The sequence below is a fragment of the Canis lupus genome, chromosome 21, assembly GCF_048164855.1.
Source record: "Canis lupus baileyi chromosome 21, mCanLup2.hap1, whole genome shotgun sequence".
Classification (NCBI taxonomy): Eukaryota; Metazoa; Chordata; class Mammalia; order Carnivora; family Canidae; genus Canis; species Canis lupus.
The window spans coordinates 1,065,212-1,088,451 of record NC_132858.1 but is presented as its reverse complement, the minus strand read 5'-3'; the positions used below and the strand labels follow the sequence as shown (position 1 = coordinate 1,088,451).

The 23,240-nt window shown below is 56.9% G+C and overlaps 1 protein-coding gene across 3 annotated transcripts in view; it reads right to left on the bottom strand.

Annotated features, from left to right (window-relative positions):
• The window catches only part of DAGLA (diacylglycerol lipase alpha), a 61,339-nt gene that overhangs the window by 27,353 nt on the left and 10,746 nt on the right, over positions 1-23,240 (bottom strand). The window contains exon 1 of one of the 3 annotated variants that reach the window (XM_072789397.1): positions 2,609-2,736. The exons of the other annotated variants lie outside the window; for them this stretch is intronic. The gene's annotated coding sequence lies outside the window, so the exon portion shown is untranslated. Of the gene's footprint in view, positions 1-2,608; positions 2,737-23,240 lie in introns of those variants that run through there. 3 annotated transcript variants of the gene reach the window in all.

The following is a 23,240-nucleotide window of genomic DNA, read 5'->3' as shown; positions in this document are numbered from 1 at the left end:
GGGGTGACAGGGCCGGTGCTGCTGGGAGCAGACGGGCCACTCCATTCCATGAGGATTCATCAACATCAGGGCTGCTATTCTTAAGGGCCTGAAAGGCACCCTTTCTCTGAGACCCCAGCCCTTCACAATGGGGGCCTGTTCCCCTGCTGGGATGTGATTTCATTTGGAGGAAATGTCTCAGGAGGGGGGAGGGCAGAGGCTACTTCTTGGTCTGGGGTGGCCACAAAGCACCTCCTCTGGCTCTCCTCCCTTGGGGAACAGGGTCGATGCCCTCCAACAACTGCATTAGTGGGACATACAGCCTCCCCTCCTTCCTTACCCCAGATGAGTGGCACCTCCAGGGTGGGAATGGTGCCCCCTCCAGCAGCAGAGAACCGAGGCGCTACTGGGGGCTCCCTATATCCCCTGGCTAGGCCCCCAGCTCAGGCAGGTCTGAATGGGGTCCCAAGACCCTCTTCATGTAGATCGTCTGACTCGAGTGGCCCTTGGGAGCCCCTTTCTTCCCCCATCCACAAAGCCCCATTTCCCTGCTGGTGATGCAGGACCCCCAAGTTAGGTATTAACCATTTTTGGGAGTTCCTCTTTCTAAAGATACAAAACTCTTTTTAAATAATGCACATGCTGGGATCCCTGGGTGGCGCAGTGGTTTGGCGCCTGCCTTTGGCCCAGGGCGCGATCCTGGAGACCTGGGATCGAATCCCACGTCGGGCTCCCGGTGCATGGAGCCTGCTTCTCCCTCTGCCTATGTCTCTGCCTCTCTCTCTCTCTCTCTCTCTCTCTGTGACTATCATAAATAAGTAAAAATTTTTAAAAAATGCACATGCTATCCCCTACTTTAGAAACCCTCTACAGCTCCCCATGCCTGCAGGATAAAGTCCAAGCCCCTCAGGCAGTGGTTAAGGGCCTTAGTCTCTGGCTGGCAGGCTGTGCAATCTTGTGAGGGTGCCTTCCCCTCTCTGAATCCTGGACCAGAAAGATACTGTCCAACCCCTGGGGATCCGGGACATAGTCTGATATAAGCACAGAACCCGCCTTCAGCCAGCCAGTTCCTTCTGGCTGGGGAGGCACTCCATCCCCTTCTCACACTGCCCCACCCTCCTTTCCTAACTGCCCCCAAAACTTGCTGTCTCCCTAAAACACCTCATGGGAAGATTCCATGCTTTGCTTACTCTAGTTCCTCTGCCAGGCAAAATCCTACTCATCTTTCCAGAGGAGCCAAAAGTCATGGCCTCTTTGAAAACCATCCCTGACAGCACCCACCCCCTAACCCCACTCTTCCCAGGCAGAACAGGCTACTCTCTGATGGGATCTCCAGACCTCTCACTCCAGCGTAGCCCTGGGCACAGTGTCGTATGGTAAACTGGCCAGTTCCTCAGGCCTGTCCCTGCTCTGGTTCAGCTGAGTCCCCTAAGGGCCTGGGTCTTACAGAGCCGCCCATCTTCCCACCCACTTTGTGCCCCTAGGGTGCAAACACATCTCACCTCAAACCCTCTCCTCCTGAGCAGCCTCAGTGGCCTGAACCACAGCTCCATCTCCCCAAAACAAGTTCCCCTTCAGCCAGGAGGGCCAGAGGGCCAGAGGTGGCTCCTTTCCCTTTTAGCTCTCACATCCTTGGCTTTTTGGTTAATGTCCCACCCCAGTGCCTCCCCTGACCACTGAAGGAGAACCATCTTCTGCCCCCCTCTGGCTCTCTTACAACCTAGGGCTTTAGTTTCTCTGGTTGCAAACCCAGAATAAGGCCACCCCTGAGGACTATAGCAGGAAATGGTTGGGATGGTGTCATTGAGGGCTAGCACAGGCCCCGCAGATGGGGCCATCATAACCAAGCTCCTGCGGGGCTCACTGGGGCCTTTGTGGCAGGGTGATCTGTGACTGGGTGCTGGGGTCTGGGCCAGTGCAGCTGCCACCCATGGTTGGCTCCAGCTGGGCAGAAGGGGCTGGACTAAACAGGTATAAGCCTGGATAGGCTCACCTGCCCTTGCCGTGGGCCTTGGGGGATTGCTGGTTAAAGGTCTCCTTGGGCTTGGCCCTGGGAGCAGGTTTTAGGGAGAAGAGCCCCTCCACGGTGGGTGCTAACCAGCAAGGTGCCAAGAGCCCCCAGGTGAGGGAGGAGGAGGAGGGCGTGGCTGTTGTGTCTATTCTCTGGAAGACCCAGGGCTGCAGGGAGATGGGAGTGGGGCCAGGTCACTGGAGCCAGGCTGAGCCCAGCACCCTCAGGAGACAGGACGACATGCTGCGGGAGGGCTGTGGCGGGCCATCTCCAGCTTCCAGGTCAGCCCACGGGACCTCCCACTTGGCCTGAGGTGGCCCCAGGCATACAGGATGGGCTGGAGTTGAGCTGGAACAGAGGGATAACCGGCAGGTCCAGGCCACAGGTCCTGCCATCAGGTGAGCACCTCCTGTGCCCCCAAGTTCTAGACTAGTTACCTTCCACCCTCACAGGTGGGAGGGGATGCAGGGTGACAGCTGCACTTGGTGCACAGGTTATAAAAACAGACCGTGCCTAAGAGCTGGCTATGCACGTACTGGCCGTGTGCCCTTGGACAGGTTACTTACCTCTCCATGCCTCAGTTCCTCCTTTCTCAGATGGGCTGAGAACAGTACCTACCTCAGAACTGTCACGGGGTCAGATGAGCCCACACTGTGGTGGCCAGCCAGTGCCCCTCCAACAGCACTGCTCCCGAAGGAGGTACTGAGGCTCAGGCATCACCCGACTCCTTCCGAGGAACAGGAGCTCTGCAGCAGGAGACACAGGCCATACCTGCTGCCACCCAAGACTCACACCTACTGTGCAACGGTGGCGAGAAGGGGCTCAGAAACAGTACCATCACCCTCTTTCGTGGGCGAGGAAATGGGTCCAGAAAGGTGCCAGGGACTCCGGGCTTCCCCATGCATCCAGCTCTGCGGTGTCACCACCCTGGTGCTGGACACACTGTCCCAGAGTCCTGGGGCTGGCCCCTGCCCTGCTTCCTCATGTGCACCCCACTCGAACTCCTTACAAGAGATCTTTCACACTCCTGACGCATAGACGGGAAAGCTGGCCAGTCCACATGAGGTCCACCCACAAGAAGGTATCAACTACTTGTACAGTTTCCAACAGAGTCATCCATGGCTGGCTCTCCACCTCCCAGGGCAGGGTCCTCATTACTCTGCAGTTCGGCTGGCGAAAGACAGGAGACCTCAGACCTGAGCCCACCCTCCCTGCTAAGGCTGGAAATGGAGCCAGGTCTAGCCAGTCCTGGACCAAGAGCAGTGTCCCCAGGCCAGAGTGTCACTGCCCCTCCAGACCTTGGTTTCTTCTTCTGGAGAATGAGGAGCCTGGCCTACTGACAAGAGGTTCGTGTTTTTGTACTCAGATTAGTATTTACTCGATTTCACAACAAATGGCTCCATGTGCCTTACGGGAACCAGAAACAATAGAGGTGGAGAATAAATTTAAGAACAAAGTTCAGCAACAAAAACTAAGGAAATTAAAACAGAAAGTGAGGGGAATCTGTTGCACACATGTAAGGAGACATAAAGGCTCTCACAGGAACTATTATTAGACTCTGTGCTTCCTGGCGGCCAAAGAGAAAAAGGAAACTGGGTAATCTGTAAGGTCTCTTTTAGCTCTGCAGGGTACTTTGATCATTAGTCCTCAGAGGGGAGGGCCGGGGACTCCCCCCTACCCACAATGAATGGGATTCCCCACTTGAAAGGGCTGTGCAGGGACACCTGGGTGGCTCAGTGGTTGAACATCTGCCTTCAGCTCAGGTCTGATTCTGGGGTCCTGGGATCGAGTCCTGCACTGGGCTCCCTGCAGGCAGCCTGCTTCTCTGTCTGCCTATGTCTCTCATGAATAAATAAATAAAACCTTTAAAAAAAATGTTAAGGAAAAAAAAAAAAAAAAAAGAAAGAAAGGGCTGTGCAATGGGAAGGTACTCCAAACAAGGTGAGAGGGACAGACCCCTGCTACCTGCTTGGCTCTCTTGGTCTGATTCTGATTGTGTCTGTGTTGGAGGCCTGAGCTGGTCTAGTCTGGGTGGGGAAAGGCTTCTGACCTGGGGGGGTGACTACAGGGTGGCTGGGCCCCAGGGAGGCCCGAAGGGTGAGTGGTGGCCAGAGGCTCCATCCTAGCTGGGATGGGCTCACCACTGGGACACCCTCTTGCCTAACCATGTGGGCAGATCACTCTGCCCTCTTTATCAGGGTCCCAACCCCTCCATGGGGTTCATGGCCTAGCTTCATGGCTAGTTAGGGAGCTAGTTAACCTCCTGCTCACTCGTGTGGCTTCCACGAGAGCACCTGTAGAGGGAGGGGATCAACACATAGTAACCTGGTTCTGATTTCCTGAAACTGCAGGGCGGTTCCAGGGTGTCAGGATGATGGGGAGGAGATAGCTCACCTGTAAGGAAGGGTCCCAGTCATTTCCCTTCCTCTGCCATTTGTCAGTTGCCTACCACATCGTGGGCCTGGTCTAAGCCCTTTGTAAACCTAACTGAGTCCTCAGAACAGCTCTAGGAGGTCGGTACTGCTATTACCTGTATTTTACAGATGAGGAGATGTGACCTGCCCAGTGTCACATGGCCTAGTTCCGGAGCCAGTGTCTTTGCCACCACACGCTGCTTCTGAGGAGCAGGCCTCAACTAAATGCCCGCTTCTGAACCCAGAAGCTGGCTTCAAACCCCGTCAGAGAGTGAGTAGGTGGGGGCCCTGGAAGCCAGAAAGAAGGCTCTGGGACTCCACCTGGCTGCAGACTCCTGGTCACACCACCACGTGGGAGAGGGTGGCTACTGGCCTACTGTGCAAATGGGGAACGCTAAGCCCGGGCAAGTCCCTTGTCCTGTCTGGAGGTGGGCAGGCTGTGCAGCCAGGAGAGATCACAGAGTTAAGGCTGTAAGTGTGGTCTCAGTCCAGCCTCATCAGGCTGTTACGCCAGCCTTACAGATGAAGAAACCATGGCTCAGGGAGGTGCCATGTCTGCCCAAAGATCCCGCGACAAGGAGCTGGGATCAGGAGCAGTCTCCTTGAGTTACTTGAAAGGGAAAAGAAGGAAAAAGAAAAAAGTCTGTGCCTCCTTCCACCAGAGTCCTCATTCCTACACATAGACACGAAGACCCACCTGTTCCTGCCACCTCGAATGCCCCTTCATCCCTCTCAGGTCTGCGGCCCCACACAGAGGCTGGGCTCTGGAAGGCTCAGGGAGGAAAGAGTGAAAGCACATGGGGGCTGGGGGCTGCGTGTGCCACCAGCCTGTGCCCAGGTGTGTGCTACCCAAGTTAGGGCCCCAAACTGAGCTGTTGCTTTTCATGCCTCAGCTGTGCCCAAGCAGAAGGCAGAGCCGAGCCTGCCCAGGGCTGGGGCCAGATTCAGCACGAGACGGGCCCTTACATGCTCAGGCCTGGGGACTGACACCGCCAGCCTGGGGTGGCAGGGAGTGGGATGGACACCACTGCCACTTGTCCCTGTTGCACCCAGAGCCCTAGACTAACAAACCCATCTCCTCCCTCCCCCTCCCTCCAGGCTGGGACAGCAGTGAAGGGGAGGCACCTCCTCCACCCCTCCCTATGGCCCTGGGAGTGGGGATGACTGTTCTCAGTGGAGACTGAGGCTCCAGGAGGTTGAACCATCTTCCCACACCAGTGTGCTTGCTGGACAGGGCCCTTGGCCCAGAGTTCAGAGAATGAAAAGGAGGAGCCCAACTGCCAGAGGTCCCGACTGCTAGCCATTCATCACCCCAACAGTGATCTTAACACCCAGTTGGGTTTTTTTAAAAGATCTATTTATTTGAAAAAAAGATTGATTTATTTGAGAGAGAGAAAGTGTGCACGTACATGAGCAGAGGAAGGGGCAGAGAGAGAGACCGAGAGAGAGAATCTGAAGCCGACTCCCTGCTGAGCATGGAGCCTGACGTGGGGCTTGATCTCACGATCCTGAGATCATGACCTGAGCTGAAACCGAGAGTCTGACACTTAACCGACTGAGTCACCCAGACGCTCCAACACCTGTTTACTTTCTTAAAAATTGTTAAATAGCACTTATTACATGCCAGGTACCTTAGCAAGGAGTTCACAAATATCCCCTCCTTTAATTTAACCTTAACCTGGTGAGTAAGCGCTAGTCTTACTCCATTATAAGGTTGAGGGAACTCAGGCCCAGAGAAGTTAAGTAATTAGCCCAAGGTCACTTAGTAGGCAGCAGAGGCAGGCTGTGAAGCCCCAGGCTGCACTCACAGGCCTCTTGAGAAGCCTTCATCAGGGCTCCATTTATCACAGAGGCTCCAGCTTCTCACGCTGATGCTAATTATTTTCCACTCTTCTACAACAAACAGGATTTGCCATCTGCCACCAGCCTGGCCTGTCACTGACACCAGCCAGCTCCCTGGGAATCAATTGGGGCCTTTGGTCTCCTGCTAGTTGCTCTGGGAGGGCAACTGCCTGCTGGGGAGTGAGGAGGGAGGGCTTGGGGCCTCCTCCCACTCCACAGCCCTCCCCTGCTCCTCCGTTGGAAGGTTCACACTAGGACCCACTCAGTCCTGGGCCCAAAGGCCCTGTTTCCAACAGTAGAAAGGGGTTCCCCAGGTTCTGTTTCTGAATTCCTTCTCAGGCTGTTTATTTTCCTGAAATTAGGAAAGGGCCCTTGCCCCACATCCATTCTTACACCTGGGGTAAAGGTACCCTGGGGTGGCTGCATCCAAGCCCCAGGCCAGGTCCTCCTGCCTGTCTGGTGGTGGTGGTGGTGGGGGAGTTGTTTCCATTCAGGGGAGTCCCTTCCCTACAGTGCCCATGGTCCTTCCACGTGCTCTAATGAGCCTTTCCCCAGCTCTCCTCTGGAACCTTTCCTCCCTCATACGCAAGGACCTGGAGGGAGTAGCCAACCAGTGAGCCCACCACCACTGCCTCCCCTCGAGCCCTGGAGTGAATCCCGATTCCATCCCTTCTAGTTGTCTGTGACCTTCACCTCTCTGAGCCTCAGAGTCCTCATCTGCAAAATGGGATAGTGAGGGTACCTGCTTCAAAGGGAGTCACCAGGAGTAAAAGAAGTAATACATACAATGCACTCAGCTCATAAAAAGTACTAGTTGCCACTGTTGTTCTTTATTAATCATGTCTTCTGAGTGCTCAGAAGACACTTTCCCTCACTGCACCAAGCCCCTGCCCTCAATGGGGTGTGGCAGGGGTGCTAACCTCTCTGTGACCTAAGACAACCCTCCTAAACAGGAAGGCCCAGCTCTCTATCCCTGGCCACCAGGCCAACCCACACCTACCCTCACCCTTGCCCACCTGCATGATGCCCTGCCCACCTACGTGATGCCCTGCCTGACCTCTCCTGGGAGCCCCACCTACTTGTGCTGAGGCTTCACTGGCAGCCTCCTTTAATCCATAATGCGCCAATGAGGTGGAAATCACCATCCCATGGGTTAGCCTGTAGCACAGAGCTCCACCCAAGGCCACGCTTGTGCTCTTGCTAGAATTCCCTGCATCAGTGTCTGAGTTTCAGGATGTCCCACTGCTCAAACTCAGGATGCCCCAAGCCCATCCGTCCAGTCCAGCATCCTATTCACTGTACCTCCTGCTCCTCTTTGTCCAGCCTCCTGCAGGGGCCTGTGTGAAAGCCAAGACACCCACGTCCCCCACGGCCCCCTCTACCAGGCTGCAATGCCCTGGTCTAGCTTCTCAAAGCTTCCCGGAGAGGAGAATCCCTGTCCCAGGTGCATTGACAACACCTCTGAGAGGAATTAGCACTTTCCACTTCATTAGAGGTCCCTGGTGAGGCTGTTAACGAGAATGTTAAGGGGGCACACCCAGCCTGACACCTCGCCCCACGCCCAGCATACCCTACGCTGGCATGATCCTGTTGCACCTTCTCAGGCTGCAGACTGGGTCTCGGCGTCTGGCCTGCACTGGGGAAAATGCCTCCCAGAGTCTGCATGGGCCACGGATCCATGAAGGGGCCGCCTCCGTGGGTGGCATGGTCATCTAGGGCACAGGGCAGCTGCTTGGGCTATCAGCTTTCACTTCTACCATTCCCTGGGCATCAAGGAAGCAGGCAGGCATCGAGTGACAACGTAACACTAGCTCTTTCCCAGGGGAGATGTGCAGAGTTCCCATATGTAACAGCAAGAAGCCAACAACCTCTGCCCCCACCAAACGTGGATGGAGGTAGCATGTGGGGCTTTGAACTGTACCTAGGCCTAGGCCTGGGCCCAGGCCCTGCGCCTACGTGGCCCTCCTCTCCTGTGTCCAAGGACTCTCCCAAGTGGGGTTCTGGAAACCCTCGGGGACCCCCAGATCAGGGGAAGCAGCCATAGCAGACAGGGCTGGGGCTTCATGGGGCTTGCATGCTACATCAGAATTGATGTTAGCTGTTTTACATATTGGGGTTCCTTGTAATATTTTATTAAAACGAAAACAGTCTCAGTGTTAAAAAACATTTGAGAGGCTCTGGACAGGATGACCTCTCAGGTCCACTAGCCTTGACTTGTAGAATTCTACTTGGCTTTGGTGTATAACAGCGAAGGAGAGCACCTCAGGGCCCCAGGCAGGAGCCCGAACTAGTCCCCTGGCCTGAGCCCTGAGGGCAAAAGGGGTCACAGAAAACCCTGCTGTGAGGCAGCTCTGGCTGAGGCCTGTGGCTGACTCTGCTGTCCTTCAGACAGCCCTCCCCTGCAACCATTCCGCCCCCCACCGCCCCCAGGCGCGACAAAGCTGAGCCCAAGCACCAGTTACCCCAGGCCTCCAAGGAGGGGCAGGGGTCAGAAGGTCCTCTGCCACTGGATGGAGGGCAGGGCTAGACCTGCTTTCGCCCTGATGCCTCTCCTCACTCAGATGTCCCACTGAGCCACAACCTTCCGAGCACAGTGCAGGAACAACTTCCCAGGGCAAATCAACTACAGAACCAGCCACTTCCTCATTTGTAAACCGGGATGGTGATGACAGCACCTCCCTCATGGGGCTGCTGTGAGGACAAAGTGAGTTCAAAGCTGTAAAGTGCTGAGAGCAGGGAGATGCTCGGTAGCATTAGCTACACATACATACAGTTTAGAGTTTTAATTAAATCACCCCCCTCCTCAAAAGCATATTTTGGCTCTGAGATGCCCTTTAAATAAGATTAAAACTGTCAACTATTGGCTATAAGCTCTCCACCAACCACTGCCCCTTCTGTCCCTGTCCATTGGACAGACTCATTTCCTGCTCCTGACTTGGCTCTCATCTCAGAATTGAGCAAGCCCAGGGGTTTCCTCCTCTCCAGATGGGCCGCTCACTTCAGGGGCCCCTCCCTAGTGAGACTCAGGTCCTGTCCCCAATTGGCCATAAGCGTTTGGCCTGCTTGATCAGCCTCTGATGGGCCAGTGGAACCAAGGCCTGCATTCCTGCAGGCTCCTGGTGCATCTGCTTCACCTTCTCCATTGTGTGGGTGCTCCCAGAGAGAAATCTGAGCCTTCCCCAGCCTCTCTTCTGGCCTGGGGGCTCTGAGCAACAGTCTGGAAGTGGGGTAAGCCTGGGAGAGGAGCCCAAGCCCCCATTGTGGGGGTAGCACATCAGTTACCTTCTCTGCTCAGACCTGGGCAGGACCAAAGGGCCCACTTTGTATCTGGGTAGGTAAAGGCTCTAAGAGAGCAGGGGCTTGGCAGGCTTGACCTCAGACTCCAGAGTCTGGCATCACTTTCTTTCCCAGAAGACTCACTCTGAGGGCCTAGGGCCCTAACCTTGTCACGCTGTCACTTTTGTGGCCCCTGCTTCCCTGCCTGCTCCCTGAGTGTGGTGGGAGGTGGAGCTGGGACTGCCGCCCTCCTGGCTCACTTCACACAGACACAGCAGGGAGGTAACAGGCATCTGGTAGGGCCTCTTCTCAGTCATTGGAGCGGGGGGGGGGGGGCAGCTGTCCACGGCCCCGTTAACTGCCTGCTACCAGTAGAAATGAGGCAGGCTTTTCACTGACCCCTACTGGCCCCAGGAAGGTTGGCAAAGATCGTGGGGACTCCAGGGATGGACCTTTCAACACAGAGCTGACAGCATGGAGAGACACCAGCAGGGCCAGGCACCGCGTGCTAACAGGATGCCCACCTAGGGCCATGGGGACAGACAAGGTCCTGGCCAGACTGGCAGAAGCCAAGGCTCCTGCCAGGCAGAAAGTGGCACCTCATCTCCTCCAGGGCTTGAGGATGGCAGTGTGGCAATGCCTGCTCTCTTGGCAGGCCCAGCCCTTCACCACTCGTCCCAGAAAGGCTCTGGAGTAGGGGGTGGTAGTGAGGGAATCAGGGAGAGCTAGGGGACCTGAATGGGGGGTGGCCTGCGTCACAGCTCCTGCTGACTTCCCCACCCTTGGTGGCCGCTGATTGCTATAAATACCACTCTTACCTCTGGATGTTGCAGAGGTGACCTAGAATCGTGGGCTCTGGGGCCTCCTGGGTGCCCCCTCCCTGCCAGTGTTAGACTGAGCCTGTCTGACTAGAACGTCCTCACAGCCTGGGAGCCCACGAACACTGGCCAGGAACGGGAAAGCGCCAGCACTGAGGGAGACAGCTATGGCTTCCAGCCCCGAGCCTCCCAGCACCAGCGTTCTACCATTTTATGGCCGGTGCTGAGAATACCAGGTCCCTGGAGAACAAAGGCCTGGCCAGCCTGTAAAGGAGATGCAGTGCCCAAGGCTGCGCACTCGGCCCCAAGATCACCCACCTGTGGCCTCAAGCTCAGGGGAGAAGGCTCCAAAACCATCTGACCCTGGGCCCCCTCTCCCACTTCCTTGGTCCCACTGTGAGGCCAAGATTCTACCTGGTTTCCTACTTTCTCGTCACCCTTGAAGCCTCCCCGAGTGGCCTGATGGTCTCTATTAGAATGTGGGGCAGTTGTTCGTTCTTCCAGCCGCGAGCATGCTTTGAGAGCACCCGTTTCTCCATGATAATCCTGTGACAGGCTCAGGCCCCAAGCCCCCAGCTTGGCCGACCCAGGGGCACAGGGCAGGAGGTGGCCCCTGGGTGGGCAACATCTCAGAGCTGATGCCAACCCCACAAAGGAGGAGACAAACAGAGACGTTTGTCTGCTGGTCAACTCACCCCCAACCATCTCGTCTCTTCACTTAGAAAATGCTCCCCTTCTTCCACCGGCCTTCCTGCCATCACCTCCTCCTAGGCCGCCCTCACTGATCACTCCCCAGTGCTCGGGCCTTCTCTCTGTCCCTCACACGGCCAATTGTGCCCAGGCCCTCCAGCTTCCCCTTGCCTGGACGTGCCCCCCCACCCCCAATAATCTCTGCATGACTGGCTCTGTCCTGCCACTCAGTCCCCAGCTCAAACCTCGCTCCTCTGACCTGCCTGCCCAGTCTCAGGTGTGCTCATCCTTGTTCCTCTCCATCACCTCACTGTCCCTCCTGCATTCTCCTCTGGGCATTCACCGGTATCTAGCACTCTCGGGTTTACTGTCAGCCTGCTTACTGTCTTCCCCTTGCCAGGATGCTGCTCCTGAGGCAGGGGCCCTGCAGGAGGCGGGAACCCACGGAGTCCCTGCTACCCCAGGAGGAGCTGTGTTGAGCACAGGCGGAGGGAGCCCATGTAGACTCCAGCCCAGAACCCAGGGCTTCTGCCTTCCAGCCCCGTGGCCCACTCCACACCATCCACTGGCCCCACCTGCTGGATCCAGGCTCTATCCTGAACCACCCTCCCAGCAACAAGTGCAGGGGGCCTCCCTGGTGCCCGACCACCACGCCATGGGGGAGGCAGGGAGGAAATGTGGCATCTTCATTTCACTGATGCAGAAAACCGCGGCAGGGGGATGCCTGGGTGGTTCAGCAGCTGAGCATCTGCCTTTGGCTCAGGTCATGACCCTGGGATCTGGGATCGAGTCCCACAGTAGGCTCCTTACAGGGCGCCTGCTTCTCCCTCTTCCTATATCTCTGCCTCTCTCTGGGTCTCTCATGAATAAATAAAATCTTAAAAAAAGAAAACTGGCAGGAAAGGGGTGCTGGGTGATTTGCCTGAGTGACATAGACAACATCAGAGCAAGGTCATGGCCCGTTTATCAGGGAGGTCCTGTTGCCTGAGGGGCTCCTCTTCACCTCAGAGCCCCATCCTCCCTGCACACCTGCAGGAGGGTGACCGGTGGCGCTACTCTCTGCAAAGCGTGGTGTGTTGGGGAGGAAGGGAGCACCCCTGCAGGATGGCGCTGAAGAAGGTCACCCAAGCCCTCTCCCAGCGCCAGGGCTCCCCGGGGGCCTAACCCTAACCCTAACCCTCATCGCCCACAGCCCAGATCTAGCCTGCCTGGTTGTCAGCGAGACTGGAAGGAGGATATGGCTTTCCCTCCTAGAGCCTCAGCATCGTCATCTGAAAACAAGGTGAGTGACCAGATCACTTCTAGTTTCCCCAGGACTCGCTTGGCTATTCCCCTGAATGCTCGACTTCTGAGGCTCTTCCATCTGGCTTAGGAACATGATCCCTCGGAAGTGTCAGAAAGTACTGACAGTAGCACCTCATGGCTGCCCGGGGAGGTAGACAGGCCTGAGCCACATGAGAGCCCAGTGGTTTAAGAGCACCAGCCTATGAGGTAAGCCGGAACCAAGTTCAAAACCTAACCAGTCACTGGCTTGCCCGTGACCTAGTGACCACAGATCATCTCTGAGCTTGGGCTCCTCCTCATACAATGCAGACATGAATAGGGCTGCCTCCAGGGCCACTGGAGGAGCAGATGGCTTAAAGGACTTGTCCTACAGGTCCTCATTCTGCCTCCCTCCCCATGACCCTCATCTGCTCTCTGCCAACTTCTTAGGAGCGTGAGAACAAACAGGAAGGAACAGGGGCTTCATGGAAATAAAATTCTATAAAAAGCCTTGGCAATGGGATGACTTCCCTGAAGACAGAGCACCGGGCTGCTACATCCTTGCCCCCATGGGCCTTATGCTAGGTTCTCTCCTCCTGGCTCATGCAGGCACAGCCCCAGAGGGCCCAGAGGCAGGAGAGGCCGTGGTGTGTGGCAGGGGCAGCCAGGACGGTGAGGGGGCTGGTTTCTTGACCTGAGGCCTCCTGTGCTGGCTCTTCCATCCCCCTTTACACAGAACCTCCTTTCACCTCTTCTGGGCCTCTGGAGGATGCATGAGATCACGTCTGGGAAGCACTCAGAGCTCCCCAGAGAGAAAAGAACAGAGGGATCCAAGGTGGGATTAATTATGTATCAATGTGCTCGTTTATTAGCACTTCGATTTACTGCAGGGCACAGAGTGGGAGACATGTGGGGCCTGGTGTCAGAGAATCCAGGCTTGGTCCTGGGCCCAGCCACTAATACATGTGGGACAGCCACAGTCCTTTGGACCCTAGTTTCTGAGTTTTGTGAGTAAAAGTAGGACATAGACAGGAGCTTCTTTCCCTGCAAACAGGGAGGGGGGGGTGGGGGTCACCAGGTTCCAGACCCATAGCATCGGGGTGAGGGGTGACAGCTGGGTGCCACACACAATACACGTTACTGCTGCTGCAGGAGTGGCATGTGGGGTACAAGTCCTGAGGACTGGACTGTCCTGGGGTGGGCGCCCATCCCTGATCAGCAGCAGGAGGGAAGGCTGTGCGGTGCCAGGCGGCCACAGAGACTTCAGTTACAGGAGACCAACAATGCCCTTCCTCTGCATCTGTCCACCTCCCCAGCTAAGAGGCAGAGGGACCTGAGCCCCCCATGGCCAAGAGCCAGACACACTGGGCCAGCTCACCAAGGGCCAGGATGGGAGCGGCCAGGCAACGTCCTGCAAGCTGTGCCCACCTGAGAAGGGTGTCCCCAAGCCTGAGTGAGGACACTCTCTGGGCTGCCATCTGTTTACAGAGCTCTTTGCCCATGGAGGGCACAACATGGCCTCTTGGTGACAGCCTACTTGTCCCCACAGCTTGTCTGCTAGGTACCAAGTAGTAGAGAGACCACGGGCGAGGCCAGTGGGTTTGCTGAAGGCCCCAGTGCAAAGCAAGGTGGACACCCCAAGGCATGCTAAAGTCCCTCACCCTCAGGGGACCAGAGCCACTCTCTAGGCTGGCCATAGGCAGGACTGCAAGGAAGGAGATACAGACTTTCTGCTCAGCTAATATAGGCCTCTCCCTGGGGTCCCGGCTGCAGTGGAGAGAGGGCTCCCTCTTCCCTGGGCTGCCAGATGCACCCTGCCTCTGTCTTCCTAATCCATTCCTGTTGGTTTTGAGGACCAGGCCCATGGCCTGAAAGAGGCACCAGCATATTCCTGGTCAGTGACTGCCCATGTAGCAGACAGCTGTCAGACCAGGGAGAGGAGGCTGGAAGCCTGCTGTCAGGAGGGCAGGCAAGAGGCAGGCCCAGGGCCCAAGAAGAAGTCATCAAGTTCCTGGGGCTGATTCATCGGAAAAGGGGTGAAGGGCAGGGTGGGGTGGGGATTGGCTGAGTCTAGGCAAGCTCTCCTCACTGGGAGGAAGGGTGGCGGCTGCAGACAGCAGCAGCACCAGGAAGGAAGGAGGCAAATGTGCCTATGCGAGACACTCCTGGCTTGGATCCTGTGTTCCTGCCCCAGTCACACAGAAGTCCCACTGATGCCGCCTCTCACCCCCACACTCCCACACCAGGGCCCAACATAAGGGCTCTGGGGACCTCTTCTGCTGCTTGCCGACTGTCCAGCTGCCACTGCCACTGCCGCCCTGGCACGCCAGGCATGCCAGACCCAGCACTGCAAAGTCACATGCTCCATACGGGCAAAGCCAGGCGCTGCTGGGGACAGCAGAGGGCCTGGAGGGCATGGCACTTAGGGACAGTGCAGACCTCCTGGGTTGTGCAGGAAAGCTGGAAGCCCAGAAGAGGCAGGCCACCTGCCTGCCACCCTCACTTCACCTCACCTTCCTGGAGGGCAAATCCCTGGGCAAACAGTGAGCCAGGTGTAAGCAACACAGCAAATACAGGGCTGGGAAAAGCAAACACTCCAGGCCACCACTCTGCAGGGCCTGCTGCCCTACAGGATGGCATTCGGCTGCTCATAGCGGCCGTGCCTGCAGCTGCTGCTGAGGCCCCCCGGAGGATCCTGAGCATGAGGTGAGGAGGAGGCAGCAGCAGGGGCCAATGCACAGGGCACAAGTTGTCAGGGAGCTGGGCTTCCCATGCTTCGTGCCCCCCACCCAGGCTCCATGAGCCTTCTCTAAGGTACAGGGTATGTAACCCAGCAGGAGCTATGCTGAGCAAGGTGAGGCTGACCTGGGCCTGGAGGCTCCGCCTGGCTGTGTCCTGGCTGCGTGACTCTGAACAAGTCTCAGGACCAACAATGCCCACATGAGTGACCCTTGGGAAGGTAAAATGGGACCAGGCCCGTGGGGGAAACACTTCGAGCACAGTTTGGCACAGACGAGGGTCTCACTACACAGATGCTCTGCCCAGGGTCACATGGATGTAGGGTAGAGGCAGGGCAGGTCACAGAACATGGGGCAGCACTCTGGAAACCTGGGCACCTCATCCTCCAAGGGCATATTCAGCTACTGCCTGACTTCCTGGCCCCAGCCTCTACTTCTCCAGGGGAGGCTGCCCCAGTAGGGGCTGCTCCACCAGCCCACAAGCAGCCCAGGGAGCGAGGTCTCCCCCTTGCAGACCCCACCCTGAGGTTGAACAGCACATGCTGATGAGGCAGCTTGCCCTTCATCGGCTCTGCCTTTTTTTTGCCACAGCCAAGTGTTCTGCGGGGTCAGAGCCCTTCATGCCTTTGCACAGAATGCCTTTTCAAATCCTGCTCGCCTGGAAACTCCTCCGCCTTCCAGAGCTCAGCCCAAAGCTAAGGAGCCCTGGAGCTCCTGTGAAGCCTCCAGAAGCCTGCCTAACCCGGAAGCAGACCTGATCAGTGTCCTTCCATTCCTCTCCTGAGTATCTTGGCTCCTTGCTATGCTGGCAGCTCCTAGAGGACAGGACTACACCTTCTGCCTGTGTTCTTGGCACCTAGCTCAGGGCCTGGTGCTTAGCAGCTGCTCAAAAAATGTCAGGCTAGGCCCTGGGCCTGCTCCCCTGTTCCTCTGAGATCATGCTGCTGCTGCTCGTTTGACCAGAGACTCAGCATGCAGGAACCAGGGCAAGACTAAGCTTTCCCGGCCAGTGGATGGGTGCTTGAGATTTCCTTTCCTTTGGAAACTGTCCCTGCTCTGAGCACCTAACCTCACCCACAGTCACAGGTGGCTTTGGGGGCTTGCAGGCTGCCATCCCCCCCACCCCCACCCCAGCTTGGAGAGCAGAAACCAGAGTTAACAGGAGGGCTGAGCAAAGGGAAGGGAAATGCAACTGGCACTGCAGGGAGAAAGGGAGCTGCGGCTGCCATCTGCTGTGAACAAGATGTTTGGGGACACGCACTCCTCAGTTCTGAGGTCTCCTCGCCAACTCGTGGAGGGTGGGCCGCCCCTCTGCAGATGGGAGCCAGGGGCTTGGCCAAGCCTGAGAGGTGCCAGAGCCCTCTCCTGCTCACTCGGACCCCCTAGCTACGTACCCCCTCTGACCTCTTGCAACTCAACCTGACCACGGGGCCAGGAAGGCAGCCCAGGACACGAGCCATACTGTCTCTTCCAGGGAGCCCCCCCTACAGGCTCTAGGGAGCCAACTCCACAATAATGGTGATAATAAGGGTACAATTCCAGCCCGACTACCTGCTGGAAGGCCCAGTCCTGGGAACTCTGGGCCGTCATCTCACCTGTCCCATCACCCTGGAGAGGGAAGAGGGTAGAGGAGACAGAGTCCAAGGGAGGCAAAGCCCTGTCTTGCTCCTCACTGCAGAAGTACCTGGCCACCTAGGCATCAGAAGAAGGTCCTGTTCTCTAATGCTGGGGGCTGAGTAGACAACAGGAGAACATCTAGGTATGCAGGAACCTTCAGGGCCACTGAGTCATATATAATCATTTTAGGGAGGAAGGTGAGGGCCAAAGATGCAGATCCCAGCCTCAGGCAACACTGAGGTCAGCTGTAGGCTGGGAGCAGAACCTGGAACCCTGCCCTGCTGTCCAGCTCCTGTGCCCTTGGCAGGCTGCCAGGCAGGGCCATCCTCTGTCTTTTACAAAGCGCTGCCCTTCGAGGGCTGAAGTGTGCTGGCTCTGCCTTAAGGGCTCATCATGGTTTAGGCCGGGCCTCCCCTGCACCCTCCCTGTCCATGCTGCTTGCTCAGGCCACAGCCAGGCAGCCTTGGTGCTTCCTTGCCCTCCTGGCTGTGCCCCTAGCCCTGTCACTCAAGAGGCTGGGCCCACAGGACACATTCCTTTCCCGGGCTCTGCCCTATGCCGGCTCGTGGAGGGATTAGTGTGGCCAAAGCGGTTTAAGTGGCCTGTTCATCAGATACACTGGGGCTGCCCATGGCACCCGGCCAGCAGAAATGGCTCCACTTCTCACCAGGCCAGGCAGTGGGTAGAGGGCTGAGAAGTCTGTCCGCTGAGACTGAGCTGTGCCAGGGTTCCAAATGTCACCCTGTGAACCTCAGCCCTGGCAACCTGGCCCCTGGGGACTGTGAGCCCCCGCTACTCCAGCCTGGAGAGGTTGGGGGGTAACCCTTCACCCCATCAACGAAAGGGAGGCAAGGACTCTGGGGCAATCATTCAGAACTGTACATCCCATCCCACCCCCAACCCAGCCCGCCCCACGCAGCTCTGCTGCCACCGCCCCCACAGGCCTGCTCACAAGGCGCACACTCCACATTTCTATCCGCACTGCCCTCCCCCGGTACCCCCCCACACACACTGTAAGTATGACACCTCCACCCCACTGCCAGCTCTCAACTGAGGGCGGCACCAGCAGCTGGGGCCGAGGAGGGCCCCAAGATGTGCTCTAGGGCATCTGTGGGCCTGGAAATCTCACACAGACTTATGTGAATTCTTCTGGTGGTAGGGGGGAACAGCCTACAGTTTTTTCCCTTTCTTCAAGGGTCCTTGGCCCCTGGCTGGGTCACTGTGCTGGCCCCACTTCCTGCCTCCCACAGCCCCCCCCACCCTGCGCCTGTCTATGAAGTGCCTGGGGATCAGGGGAATCAATGGCTTCTCTATTCTCTGAAGGGAAGGCATTTCATCCTGGGGAGCTGGGGGGTACTCTTGCAGGGAGGCAGGGAGCAGCCCTGCTGGTGCTCAGCTCCCTAAATGTCTCACCACTCCTCCTGCAGTAGGATGTACAGCTGCTGTGCTTAGAGAACGTAGGGTCTCCCGCTCTGTGGAGGGCCTGCTTCCCCCATTCCTGGGACTCCCTCTGTGTGAGCTGCGGTGGCAGCTACTCAGACACCTTCACAAGTAACTCCCGCCTAGACTGTGGCACAGCCAGGCCGGGGGTGAGTCAGCCAGGGAAATCCCAGCCCGGCACCCGCCACCCACCGCTGGGTGACAGTTCTGCTGACACCTACGGAGTGGGGCGCCCGGCCCGTTCCAGCAGAGAGTGAGAGGAACACCCGGGCTCCCCTACCCCCAATTCCCTTTCCCTGAGAGGGGAGCCTGGCGGTAGTGGTGGCAGCAGGGAGGAGTCACAGCGCCAAGGAGCCCTGCCACAAGGCTCTGTGGCTTCTCAGGCCTCTAGTCCCTTATCTGTGGCATGGCAGTAGGAGAGGAGTTGGGAGAATGATCTCCATGACCCCTGCCAGCTCTTGCCTGGTACGTGTCCCCCCAACCACTGGGTATCCTGCTGCCAGGGCCTCAGCACCCCCAGGATCTCACCGGGTGAGGGTCATGGACACCCCCACCTCATTCCTGGGAGGCTCCGATTTCTAGGTCCTGCTGGGCACCCCCACCACACGCTGCCCTGCACCTCAAGAAGGGCAGGGTCAAAGCCCTCCCGGAGAAGTGAAAAAGGTAATGAGGAGAACAAGGCCAGGAGAGGACCAGCGTGAGAGCCTGAAAGGAGAAGGACAGAAAGGACAGGCACAAAGGCTGCTCCCAGCAGGACATCCTGTCCCTCAAGAAACTGGGCCAGATCCCCACAAACCAGCTAGACCGGTTGGTGTTAGTGGCCACTTCGTTGCTGCAGGCTGCCTGAGGGTGCAGGGGATAGGGTGTGTGAGATCCCTCCCCTGGGGCAGCTGCAGCCTGGATCTGTCCTGTGAGACATCCTGGCCAGTGCCTCCCTGTCTATCACCACCCACCCTATCTATCGCCCCATTCCCTTCCAGCCTGACTCCTGCGCAAGGGGGGCTGCCTTCTCAGCCTAGGAGAGGAGAGTGAAAGAACGGTGATGTTCTGAGCATGCCCCGATCCCTGCCTCAGTGGGCTCCAAGACCAGGGCAGACCAAACTCAGGGCCTGAGAATACCAGCTGGGGCTTCAGATGCACCAAAGAGAACCTCTTAAGGAGCTTCTTGGGGGGCAAGTGGGTAGCTCAGTCGGTTGGGAGTCCAATTCTTAGTTATGGGGTCGTGATGATGTCATGATCTCGGGGTCGTGGGATGGAGCCCCATCTTGGGCTCTGTGCTCAGTGAAGGGTCTGCATGTCCCTCTCCCTCTGCTCCTCCCCCCACTCATGTACACGCTCTCATGCTTGCTCTCTCAAATAAATAAATTAAAAATCTTTAAAAAAAAAAAAAAAAGGAGCCTCTGGGGATCAGAAAGTGGAGGTGGCAAGCCCTATCCCCAAGGAACTCACAGTGCAGAAGGAATCCCATATGCAGGCCAGAGGCTACAGAGCTGTGAGACTAGAGACCCTACGGTGGAGACACCTGTCAGCCCACGGTGGATAGAGAAGGCTTCCCAGAGGTGCTGGAGGCTGAACAGGTCACTATCAGGAAGAAAAAGGCAGGGAAGTAAGGCTTGCTTATTCTCTGCTGTCCCTAGAAAGCCTCCCAGGACCCCTGAGGCAAATGCACCTTGTTGTGGACCCCAGAGACAATGCCTCCCTCACCTTTGCTCTGGCAGGGCTGTGTGCTGAGACCACTATTAGCTCCCAACTTCCTGCCTCCAGAATGCTGGCAAAGCTGATTTCTACAGGCTCCCTGGGCCAGGAGAAACACATTCTGGGGGACTGAACAAAGGACAGGACCCCCCCTCCACAGGTGGGGACATGAAACTCAAGCTCCAATTGCCCCCCCTTCACCCCCCACCACTGTCACCCTCCCACCCTGGCAGTGCTTCCCCTTCTGCAGGATTCTATCTAAAGCCTGGGCTTCGTGCACTTGCTAGGCAGGAAAGCTGGTGGTGGGACAGGCCCAGAAACCCATCCATTTCTTTGAAAGAAGACTGAAAAAAATGTGGCCACACAAATCCCAGGAGTTTACTTAAATGTCTTTAAAACAAATGGCCTGAATGGATTTCTCCCACCATCCCTCCGCCCTGAGTCACTCAGTGGAAACAAGCAGCTGAAAGGGCCAGAGACTTGGGGGTGCTGGGGCTGCTGGAAGCAGGGTCTTGGCCACCATGCCAGGCAGGGGGCACTGGGATAAAGGCAGCTCTGGCCAGGAGCAGCTGGAAAGCAGACACCTGACACACAGGCACCAGGGGCTACCCAGGGGCTGCAAGAGACCAGTAGCAGATTCACGACTGTCTGGTGCCCTCTGGCACTGGAGGCTACACTGTTTCCCAGCACCATGGGTCCCCTCCCTCCTGCCGCCCTTGCCTGGAGGTCCGGCCCTGAACAGCTGCTTCCGCAAGCTGGGACACTGGGCAGCTGGGACAGACAGGTGGGGTCTTCTTGGACAGCATGAATTGCTTTAGAAAACCAAGCAAGGGGACAGGAGTGGGAAGGCACGTGACTCTCCACAGGTTGGAATTGGAAGGGCCTTGGTTGGGGTGGGGGTGGGGGGTGGGGGTGGAATCAGAGCTCAAGTCTCTGAGAATCTTAGAGATGGAAACCCTAAGCCCAGGGAAGCACCCTGGCATGCCCAAGGTCAGCCCAGCTATGCATCTTGTCCAGGGTGTCCATGGCAGGAGGCTGCATCCAGACCTCCATGCAACCATGACTTCCCAAGCACATCCTATGTGCCAGACCCTGAGACTGAGGTTTAGGCATCTAGGTAAGCCCCTGATGAAAAGTGAACTCTGCCAGAGGCTTGCAGGGGTACCCACCCCTCAGCTTTCCCCTCCCTGTATCCCTTACCCCTTGCTTGAATTGGAGAGCTGCCCTTGCCACGGACAGGGAAGACTCAAAGCAGAAAGGAAGTAAGAAAAAAGAGAGGGGGGAGAAACAGTGTGAAAGTGTGAAGGACTGGGGGTGAGGTCACGGCCTGGGGGTAGAGGGGAACTCTTGTGAAGGTCAGCCCAATAGGTAGGTCAAGCACTGTCCTGGGAGTCTGGGCCTCTCACTGGCAAAGGTGACCTGATGACCCTGGGCCACACATGCTTATCTGTGTCTACTTTTTTCTTTTTTTTTTTTTTTTAAAGATTTTATTTATTTGTTCATGATAGACATAGAGAGAGAGAGAGAGAGAGAGAGAGAGAGAGAGAGAGGGGCAGAGACACAGGCAGAAGGAGAAGCAAGCTCCATACTGGGAGCCTGATGCGGGACTCGATCCCGGGACTCCAGGATCACGCCCTGGGCCAAAGGCAGGCGCTGAACCACAGAGCCACCCAGGGATCCCCTACTTTTTTCCTTCTTATCACCAAATACACGTTCTCTGTAGAAAACAGAAACAAAAAAATAGAGAGAAATAGAAGTCACCATGATCCTCCTAGGAAAATGATTAACTATTAACATCCGTCTAGCTTTTCCTCTGTCCAAATACGGGATCATTCTGTACCCACAACTTTTTTCCACTGAGTAGAGAAGGTGAACGTTTCTCCTCATTAAACATTGTTCCGGCCCAATCTTCCCTCGTCGTTGTGGAGGAGGCCCCATGCGTGCGTATACTTGAGTTCATTCGACCAGTTCCCCACTGGGGGCTGTTTCCCTCTTCTGGATGTGAGAACCCCACCCCCCTGCAGCTGGGGCCAAGGCAGAGCAGCTCCAGCCACTCCAGGACTGTGCTGGAGCCTAGGGCTCCTGGGCCCCATCTAGCACTCCTTCCCCCCTGCACAAGGTGGGGAGGGCTGGGGAGTGGGGGCCCTGCTCTTCTCCACAGCTCTCGGGCAGGGCAGCGAGTGAGTCCCACTGCCTCTCAACGGGAATGGCAGTGAGGAGGTGGATAAATGCAGATCCCCAGGCCCCATCCAGAAATTCTGAATCCAGTGGTCTGAGGTAGGGCCTGGGAACCTGTATTTGGAGCAAACCCCACCATGGCCAGCCACAGGAGCTTCTGAGGCTTGGACTGACCACCACCCCGCACTCAGAGAAGCCCTGTTCTGGAAGGCGAATCCCAGCAGTGCTTCCCTGACTGCAGGAGGCAAAAGAAGCACCTTGGAACTGCTTAAACTGCAGGTTCCTGGGCCCCATCCCCAGAGATTCTGAGTTGGGGTGTGGGGACATGGATTTTATACCACTAACCTGTTCCTAGGTGATGCTGCTGCTGGCACATGGGCCATACTCCAGAGCACTCATATAAGCCAAGAGGGCACTTTGCCTGCAGGGATGACTACAGCTAGCTCTTAGGTCAAACACCTCGTTCTGGCCACGCGAGGTGTGGTCTGTGAGCCACATCAGGAGAAACAGATCTGGGACCCCATCCAGCCTCCAAGGGAAAGCTGCATTTGCAAGCTCCCCAGGTGATCTGTGTGCCCATTAAAGAAGCACCATGCTGAGTCGTTAACAAGCCAGCATCCCACACCACGCTCCTGACTCTCCTCAGAAGTAGTTCAATGATTTCCCTGATTCTACAGGTGCAGCTGAGAGGTTAAGGACTCGGTTAAGTTCTTATACCACAAGGAGGAGATGTGGCAGGAAGTGGATGGCCCAACCTCAGAGCCTGAGCTCCTAACACTGCATCCCAACACTCCCTGTGGCTTCCCCAGTTGAAAACCCACCACCCAGGTGGGCTCAAGCTCTCTACTTCCCGGGCAGGGACCTCAGACCCACAGCTCTCCAGCTCTCCCCAGGAAACGGTGAGCCTGGGGCCCACCCCATGTGCCCTGTCTACACCCGTGTTCACTCCCTCCCAGTTCACAGTGCATTCTGTCTGCAGCGGAGTCAGAGCTCAGGGCCTGGGTGGGGGTCCAGCCTTCAAAACCCCGCAGGCTCTGGAGACAGTCAGGGGCAGGAAATGGGAAGTGAGGCGGAGGAACCAGGAACTCAGTTTGGTCTGAGGCCGGTCTTTTTTCACAGCCAGACTGTTCTGTGTGCCTTTTGAAAGGAAGTAGAGAACAGCTGTGCTCAGCCCAATGAGGTCGGCCTCTTTCAACCTTCCAGTTGCTGCCATTTCCAATTACAACTTCAGAGGACTCCTGTAATTTATACATCCCAGGATGCACTGTTCCAGCTGCTT